This window comes from Danio rerio, chromosome 12 (genome assembly GCF_049306965.1).
Source record: "Danio rerio strain Tuebingen ecotype United States chromosome 12, GRCz12tu, whole genome shotgun sequence".
NCBI classification, from domain to species: Eukaryota; Metazoa; Chordata; class Actinopteri; order Cypriniformes; family Danionidae; genus Danio; species Danio rerio.
In genome coordinates, this window is record NC_133187.1 from 49,057,501 (window position 1) to 49,067,500 (window position 10,000).

At 36.5% G+C, this 10,000-nt stretch overlaps 1 protein-coding gene across 6 annotated transcripts in view; it reads left to right on the plus strand.

Annotated features, from left to right (window-relative positions):
* The first annotated feature begins 490 nt into the window (after positions 1-490).
* Positions 491-10,000, plus strand: part of fam53b (family with sequence similarity 53 member B) — a 50,023-nt gene continuing 40,513 nt past the window's right edge. For 3 of the 6 annotated variants that reach the window (XR_012387522.1, XR_012387523.1, XM_005156440.6), the window contains exon 1: positions 502-594. The gene's annotated coding sequence lies outside the window, so the exon portion shown is untranslated. 6 annotated transcript variants of the gene reach the window in all.

Here is a 10,000-nt window from a genome sequence, read left to right on the forward strand (position 1 = left end):
AAACCCCATGAGCTAATTGTCACATTGTGGAAAGATTAAAAATGATTTAAAAAATTGATTAAAAGGAGTTCGACCCGTTCTCCTTCCCCCATCCATGAATTTGCTGCTATTTATATATATATATACACACTTTAATTAAATATTAAGACATTAATGTGAACACTCGTTGATTTAATGTGATAAACGAGATTAACCTACAAATTGTTAATCGGTGAACAAAACTTTCCGTGTTGTGTTTTGTGTTCAGTTGTGAACTGATGTGTGTTGCCTGACGGTCGGCCGAGTCTATTCAGAGCTAGGGGTGTATGTTTTTCATTGTAATCGGAAATATTCATCAGATTCGCAAGTGTCTCCATCATAAAGCAAACCTAATATTTTAGATTTAAGTTTATTCTGTTGTGGTGCGGTTAAAGTGGTGCAGGCGTGTATTCTTGCGTGATTTGTGCTGTGTTCAAGTTCCGCGTCCCCCGCTGCTGTCTCTGTGAATGATCGCGCTCGTGCGGCGGCGGTAGCGGGAGATGAGCGGTGGACGCGCGCGGGGATGAGGATGATCTGAACGGTCGTGTTTACCGGAGACCCGCCGGCCGCTGTTCCGTGAGTATACCGCCGTGTAAGCGAGAAACTTCGCTGTATTTCCAGTTGATCTGGAGAGCTCGTTGGCCGTTGTGCGTCAGTGGGTTTCCCGCGACGCGCGTGGACGGTAGAAGCTGCTTTTGTTCCCCGAGCGCGGAGAAACTTTCACATGGAGACCGAATAAAAGTCCGTCAAACTCGATCAACAGTCAGAATTCAGGAAAACAAACCTTAAAAAACTTGACCTGACGATCAGAACTTAAAACAGAAACTCTTCAGCTCGATCTGAAAACTCATGTAAACTTCACAAAAGAGCTGAAATAATGTTAACGTTACTGACAAGAATTCAGAGCTGATTATAAAGTAACGAGTATTAACTTTAGCATGTGTCCACTTCAATATCTGTGGAACATTCGCGATCTTTTACAGTTTTAAACACTTTAAGAGTATTCGGTGCTTTCAGTTTTACTATTCAGGATTGCTTCGAGTCTATAGTATCGTAAGATATTTTTAATTACTTTTTTTTACAGTATTAAACATCTAAGAAGTTTTATAGAGTATTCAACATGCATTGCTTTAATAGCATTAAATATTTTTGACTTCTTAGTATCCTATTCTGTATATTTGGATATACAGTATACATTGTCTTCAGAGTGATAAACACGTTGAACTGATTCAGTATCACAGGATATTTAGTATTATTTTTAGATTATTAAACGTCCTTGACGTACTAAATACTTTATGAGTATTCAGTATCTGATGTTCACTTTTTTATTGTTTTAGAGTATTAAACAAGTTCAAAGTGTCTCAGAGTTTTTTAGCATTCATAATTTTCAGAGTAAACGCGTTCAAAGTACTCAGTACTTCTAGATTATTCACTCTGTTCGCTGCTTTCAGTTTTGCTATTCAGTATTGTTTCGAGTGTTCGGCGTCTTAGCATATTCAGAATTAATTATTTTTTATAATATTAAGCATTTAAGAAGTTTTTTAGATTATTTAGTAGATTTAGCAGGCATTGCTTTGATAGCATTAAACAGTTTTGAATTATTCAGTAGTTCTAGGGTATTTAGATTCTTAGGATATACAGTATTTGTTGTTTTTAGAGTATAAGCACAAGTACTTAGTTCTATTTTATTTATTTGTTTTTTAACAAATAAATAAAACTTGAACTACTTAGTACTTCTTTATTATTCAGTATCTTAGGATAATTAGCACTCATTCATTTTAGACTAAATATTTGTGAAGTATTTAGAATTCAGCAGAGTATGCTGTATCTTAGGATATTCAGTTTTCAGTGTTTTCAGGGTATCAAACATGTTGATAGGATTCAGTATCATAGGATATGCAGTATTCATTATTTAAACATGCTTAAAGTATTCTGTTCTTCTAGAGCACAGATCTCAAACTCCATTCCTGGAGGGCCGCAGCTCTGCACAGTTTTGCTCCAACCTTAAGTAAACACACCTGATCAAACGACTCGAGGTGTTCAAGACTGTTAGGCCCCGTTTACACTGCCAATTAAATGTGACCCAATTCTGATTTTTTGCTCATATGTGACACAAATCGGATCTGTTCTATGACTGTGTAAACACGAAAAAAAATGCATGCATTCGGATATTCAGAGATCAGTTTTAGGCCTTCTTGCTTTCATGCGCAACATCCTAAATTGTATGGCAAGTGTAAACACATGAATTGGATATGGGTCACAATTAAAACAATGTGTAAACAGACAGGCAAACAAATCAGATATAGGCAACAAATCGGACCTGACAACAAGACCTGACAGTGTAAACGGGGCCTTAGGAACTATTAAGCTGCGGTCACACTGGACTTTTTTTCCCATAGACTTCCATTCATACGCATGCGAATGTTTTCAGGCTGAAAACGCAAAGTCGTGCGGCAAGTTTCGCAGTTCGCTGTGTTGCAAAGTTTAAGCTTGGTAAACTCTGACCTGCGAAATCCCATCACTTGACTGCGTGAGACCAATCGAGGATCAAAACCTGACCTCTCTGTACAGGAATTTCAAATCTGAAGCAATCGCTCGCTTTTTAAATGCCTAATCACCTTGTTTAATCCCGCAGTGCCGTACGACAGCATTTCACAGGCTCTAACTCTAGTGTGACCGCAGCTTTAGGTAGCTGTGAGTTGGAGATGGTTGAAGCTAAACTGTGCAGAGCTGTGGCCCTTTAGGAATAGAGTTTGAGACGATTGTTATAGTGTTCAGTACCCTATGACAGGGGTTCCCAAACTTTTCAGCATGCGACCCCTAAAATAACAATGCCAGTGACTCGCGACCCCCAATATCCTCGGAGGTAATTAGAAATACAGAAAACTTGCATGCAATGGTGCACACACACACCAATAGACCAAAGTCTATTCTTCGTTTAATTTTTTGTTTCGTATGTCAGTGCTGTAAATGGGCCAGAAAGTTTAACCTGGTGTTATAAAATCAATCTGCTGCATCTGACGCTATTGCTGTCTTTAATATAATGTAATTACCCCTGGGGTCGCAATCCAATAGAACTAGTAAATAAGCTGCTATAGTAACTATAAACGACTGTTTTTTTCTCTTCAGTTGGTTATGGATAAAATATGGTAATTCTTATGGCCTAATAATAATAAGTAGATTTTTGGAAATCACCAGGCGACCCCCCTTCATTGTTCCGCAACCCCTCAAGGGGTCCCGACCCCCACTTTGAGAACCACTGCCCTATGACATTCAATTTTCATCGTTTTCAGAGTATTAAACATGGCTAAAGTGTCTTAGGATATTTAGTATTCATATTTTTAGACTATTAAACATTTTCAAAGTATTCAGTACTTCTAGAGTATTCAGTATGTCAGGACACTTAGCATTTATTAATTTTAGACTAAACATTTATGAAGTATTTAGTGCATGTTGATAGAATTTAGTCTCAGGATATTCAGTATTCATTATTTTTAGAGTGTTAAACGTGTTCGGTGCTTTCAGTTTTGCTATTCAGTATTGTTTTGAGTGTTCAGTATCTTAGGATATTCAGAATTTATTATTTTTTTACAGTAGTAAATGTTTAAGAAGTTTTCTAGAGTATTTAGTATAATTAATATGCATTGCTTTAATAGTATTAAACATTTTTGAGTTTTTCTATGGTATTTTAGTATGTTATTTAGTAGGATATACAGTGTTTATTGTTTTAAGAAACACGTTGGTATGATTCAGTATCATTGCATATTCAGGATATTCGTGTTATTGTTAGAGCATTAAACTTCCTCAAAGTACTTCTAAAGTATTCAGTATCTTAGGACATTAAACATGTTCAAAGTGTCTTAGGATTTTGAGTATTCATAATTTTCAGAGTATTAAACACGTTCTAAGTACTCAGTACTTCTAGATTATTCATTAGACTAAACATTAGTGAAGTATTTCGAATTCAGCAGAGTATGCTGTGTCCTGAGGTATTCATTTTTCACTGTTTTGAGTGTATTAAACATGTTGATAGGATTCAGTAGCAAAAGATATTCAGGATTTTTTATTTTAAGAGTATTAAACATGCCCTAAGTATTTACTATCTTGGGGCATTCACTTTCATTGTCTTTAGAGTATTAAACGCATTTAGATTGCCTATTTGGTGTTTTAGGATATTCAATATTCATTATTTTTAGAGTGTTAAACATGTTCGGTGCTTTCAGTTTTGCTATTCAGTATTGTTTTGAGTGAAGTATCTTAGGATATTCAGAATTATTAATTATTTTTCAGTGTTAAATGTTTGAAAAGTTTTCTAGAGTATTTAGTATATTCAATATGCATTGCTTTAATAGCATTAAACATTTTTGAAATATTCATAAGTTCTAGTATGGTAGGATTTATTGCTTTCACAATGATAAACAAGTTGAAATGATTCAATATCATAGGATATTCAGTACTTATTATTTTTTGAGCATTAAACGTCCTCGAAGTACTTCTAAAGTATTCATTATCTTATATTGAACAAGTTAAAAATGTCGTAGGACTTCGAGCATTCATAATTTTCAGAGTATTAAACATGTTGTAAGTACTCAGTACTTCAAGATTATTAGACTAAGCATTAGTGAAGTATTCAGAATTCAGCAAAGTATGCTGTATCCTAGGGCAGGGCTCAACAATAAGGACTTGCCCGATGGCCGGGGCCAGCATGTGAGATGCTCGGGACAGTAGACAGGATTGTTACTGGCCCGATTGGGCCACTGATGCCCTGGCTGTCACTAAAGTGTAATTTGCCTGTGACTATTTGTCAATTGCTTGCAAATACAGTCTTAGAATCGAGAAACAGTTTGTGTTTGTAAGCTTTCAAATGCGACCTTCTCGGTTCCTCTAATCTGATTGGATGTTGTAAGCACGTTATTTCTTCTGTAACAACCACTACAGCGAAGAGACAGCAACATGGTGGCTAAATCAAGTGATAATGCTAAAGAAAAGCATTTGTTTCTGACGTCTTGAAAGCAGACATTTACGAGGGTACACCACAACTAAAAAAACGAAGGGATGTTTTGTACAGTTTGACGTCAGTTTGGCAGGTCAGCCATCTTTAGTTTTGCAATAAAATTAATGCACATTTTTCTACTTTTGTTTGCAAAACACTTTAAATTTTGGTCATTATACATTTATTAACATTTTTCAAATATTTAAATTCTAGATTTACAAGCATTTTAACTCATTTTTCTTTTTTTTAAATTTGTGGCTAAGAATTAGCTATTAACGTTTTTTTTTTTTTTGGGAAGGACAGTGAAAATATTGGCAGAGCAAGTAAAAATCTGAACCACTAGTCCGATCGGGCCAGTAGAAAAAATCCTTAGCTTTGAACCTTGCTAAGGTATTCAATTTTCACAGTTTTGAGTGTATTACAGTGTTTCCTCTAGGATTTTTTCCAGCTGTGGCGGCAGACTCTGTTGGGCATTTTACACAGATCTACCACTACATGTGGCGTTATTTCATTGACAAATGTCGTGGGCGCAGTATTAAGTTGAGATTGCATTCATGCAATAGCCTACGAGCATGTAAATCTCTGCTTGAGCGCAGATTTCCTCTGTCTGTGCACAACTTATTGCGCGCCCTCAAATATACGCTGCTCAAGATCAGATTTTCTTGCGCGCCCTCAAATAAACGCGACTTAAGTGTGATTTAGTGTGTTTATGTACCAAGTATGTCTCCAGCATTTATTAGATATGCTAGGAATATTTTTGAATGTCTCTAATAGACTTGCGGAGCGGACCGCAGCATTAGTGCGTCCTGAAGTAAAGTAAAACAGCTATAAACTCCAGCAAGATAAAGTCATTATATGCAGCGCCACAGACCTTTATCTATAAATAAAGTATAATTATGGAAACTGTGTTCATCATAACTGAAAGCTACGCCGTGTTTGCTGGCCTCACGCATCACGCACCTGTCAGTCAGTCAGCATGTCACCTTAAAGGGTTAAACAGATCGCACAGCACTACTACAGTCACAGAAAAGTTTGCGCTGTTATTATCTAATTACCTTTTCATACGTTTTCGGTGCGATTTTAACCCGCTATTTAAAACACGACTGAATATTTTGAATAAGAAGTTGTATTGTAGCCGTGGCGGGATGAGTTTTGGTGTGGTGCCCCGCCACGGAAGAATGAATGTAGCGGAAACCATGTATTAAACATGTGGATAGGATTCAGTATCATAGGATATTCAGGATTTTTTTATTTTAACAGTATTAAACATGCCCCAAGTATTTAGTATTTTAGGGCATTCACTTTTCATCGTCTATTAAACACATACAGATTGTCTATTTGGGGTTTTAGGATATTCAGTATTTGTTTTTAGACTATAAACTATTTTTGAAGTATTCATTATCTTAGGATATTCAGTTTTCATAGTATTAAACACATTGAAAGGAATCAGTATGATAGTAAATTCAGCATTCATAGTTTTAATGCTGTAAACCAGTGTTTCTTGGGAACTTTTTCAGTGGGTCGCGGAGTGTGTGATAATAAAAAAATAAATAAAAATAATAAATAAAAATAAAAATTTTTACTTAATTTGCTAATGCTGGACTTATTTTGAAATGCGTGCGCGACAACCCTTCCGTTTGACATGTGAAATTTCATTTAATTATTGCAACAAATATGTCGAAACGCAAGTACGACCCTGAATATGTAAAGTGTGTATATATATATATATATATATATATATATATATATATATATATATATATATATATATATATATATATATATATATATATCAGGGTTCAACGCTAAGGATTTTTTCTACTGGTCTGATTGGGCCAGTGGTTCAGATTTTTACTTGCCCTACCAAATTTTCACTGGCCCCACCAAAAAAAAGGGAAGTTAATAGCTATTTTTTGCCACATATTTTAAATAATGTGTCAAAAATAAAGTGAATCTAGAATTTCAATACTTAAAACATATTAATAAAAGTGTTTTCCAAACAAAAAGAGCAGGGGAAAATGTGGAGGTATTTTATTGTGGTTCGAAATTATTTAACAAAAGGTGGCCAACTTGTCAAACTGATGGCAAACCGTGCAAAACATCACTTTTTTCATTTTTTTTTATCACTTTTGTTTGTCGCATTGTTCACACGTAAATGTCTGCTTCCAAGACGTTAGAAACAGACATTTTCTGTTAGCCTTATAATTTGATCTTGCCGCCATGTTGCCGTTTTTTCGCTGTACTGGCTGTTATCAGGTTACGGGAAAAAATTGCATGCTCAAAACATCAAATCAGACAAGAGGAACCAAAACGCAATATGGTGTTTACGACATCACAGAGAAGGTAGTGTTTAAAGACTAAACTTAAAATGCACGCAATTGACAAATAGTCGCAGACCAATTAAATGTTAGTGACAAGGCAGCACTGTCCCAATCGGGCCAGTAATTATCCTGTCTACTGTCCCAAGCGTCTCTCACGCTGGCCCTGGGCCACCGGGCAGTCCTTATTGTTGAGCCCTGTATATATATATATATATATATATACGACAAAAAAGACTTGAAGCCTCAGTGTCATATTTAGTGAGGTGCCCTCATAAGAGAGCATGAAACCTTCTAAATTACAACAACAACATCCAGAAACCAGAAAACATGTTTTAACAGTTTAACAGTTTATTATTAACAGTGTTTGCCGTTTTTACTTTGTAATATTTCTAGAATTTGATCCATTTTGCTAAATGACAGGAATAAAATAGTGTTTATTTGCAAGTCTTGGTGAATTTATTATGATGTATCTGTCACTACTTGTTTATGTTAACAAATAAACACAAATTAAGTATATTCCTAAAATTGTATTATAGTTCCTAAAACTTTGGGTCGCGGCTTGATGACCATGTCAAAACATGGGTCCCATGGCCAAACCAGTTGAGAACCCCTGCAATAAACCATTTTCGATATATTCAGTAACTCTACAGCATTCTGTATCTTAGGATATTCAGCATTCACTAGAGTTTTCCTGAATAAATGAAGAATTAGGAGTATTTTAATGTCGTTATTAGATGCAACAGGAGTGATGAGTAATATTGAGTGATGATAAATATAACCAAAAAGTGCGCCACAAGACATCTAATCACAATGCGAGCAGCTCTAGAGTTCCTCCAGATTGTGTTTATCCAGTTATCAGCACACGAGCAGCTTGTTAGTTTGTGAACAGGCCGTATGCAAATGAGGGATTTTTCACTTCTGCCTGAGTTAGTGGCGAGTATCGAAGAGGAACTGCGAATAATCGTGTTCTGCAGGTCTTGTTTTGCATGGAGCCGCTGCATGTGATGCACTGAAGCGTTGTGACATGCAACACAATCTGTTCCTGGGGAAGCCAGTTTTTCCTCCCGTCGCTGCTATGAATGTGTGTTTGTTTCTCACCTCCAGCCGTCATTTTCCGCTGAACTGGCAGACGTCCTGTGTGTACGGCGCCCGCAGTGTGTGTGTGTGTTATGGTAAACGATGACTCTGTTCTGACCAAACCAGCCGGCTGTGCCTTTCACCTCATTGAAACGTGTTGATTGCTTGTGTTTGCAGAGCTGCCTGTTTGTGTTTCTGCAACATTTTCACTCAGGGCAAATTCATTTCCTAGTGTAGAGGATTGTTTTGGTTGATGTTTGTAGTGAATGCTTGGGTGTATCTGGGCGATAGACATCATTCTGTCATTGTTAGACATTGGAAAGCGAGCGCAGAACAGGTTTTACTGTTCCTTTGACATAGAAGAGGGAGATTTTGACCTTTGCCTAAGTGATGTTAGACACTTGTTCAAATCCCTCTGCTTATGTTTGTGTGTTTTATTCTGCTTTCACACATGGGTTGTTGACGTTGCATTTTCACTGTCACACATGACCAAAATGAATATAATTAATATTATTATCATCATTTATTAAATACAGCAAACGGTTAAATACTTCTCCATATACCTCTTGTTAAAAAAAAAACTGCTGTGTAAATCATTTCAATTATTAAAACAGGAATTTCATTTACCAAATAACAACGTTTATAAATATTTTGCAGCTACGACATTTTCTAGAATCATCCCTTAAGGATGGCTGGGTTCGTCTTGATCTTTCTGACATGGAAAAACAATTGTATTCTTCATTTTCCCTCAAAGGGAAGATATCTTTCTTACTCAATGTTATCTAATGTAGGGTGTTCTTCTCTTACCTCCTTGAAAGTTTTATGGGAGAAAGGCTGTGGAACAAATATTAGTGAAGAAGAATGGCTTTCGGTCTGTTCTGGCATATCCAAAGGGTCCACAGTATCAAACCATGAGCAAAATTTTCAATTCTTTTACACTTACACAACTTATTTTGCGCCAGTTTGTCTAAATAAGATATTTCCTAATGTTTCTCAGGGTTGTTTTAAGTGCAAATCCAATGTTGGTTCTGTGATGCATGTATTCTGGGACTGTGACCAAGCGGCAACCTCGCGCTCTCTCTCGGGAAGCCAATACGGAAGTAACTAAAACTGCAATTCATCCGAAATTCCGCTAGTCCTGGCCGCTCCTGGCTCCAAAACAGAGCAAATTTCAATTGAGCGCACTGTTAGAATGGCCAACTTTACAGCAGAAAAAAGGTGTTTACAGCCTGCTAAAAAAAAAGATTTTGGTTAATACAGCTAATATTACCCTTCATGACAACTGTGAGGGGGGTGAAATTTTTTATAACTCATCCGTTTCCTTTATATTAAGTTATATTAAGTTTGCATAATTAAGGGCGTGGCCATTTGAGTGACAGTTAGGTCTTGTTGGTCGCCGTCACGTCACCTCAGCTGAATCCTCCAGATTAGCCACTGAACTCGGCATATTTATCGTATTTCTGTGTTGTTTTATGTGGCTTTACACACTCAACTGCCTTTTGGACTTGTTTCCTACAATTATTAGATGGCATGGCATGCTGAGTGCACTTAATTGTGCTCACAAACCATTCACGTGGCCTCCGTTTCCCAT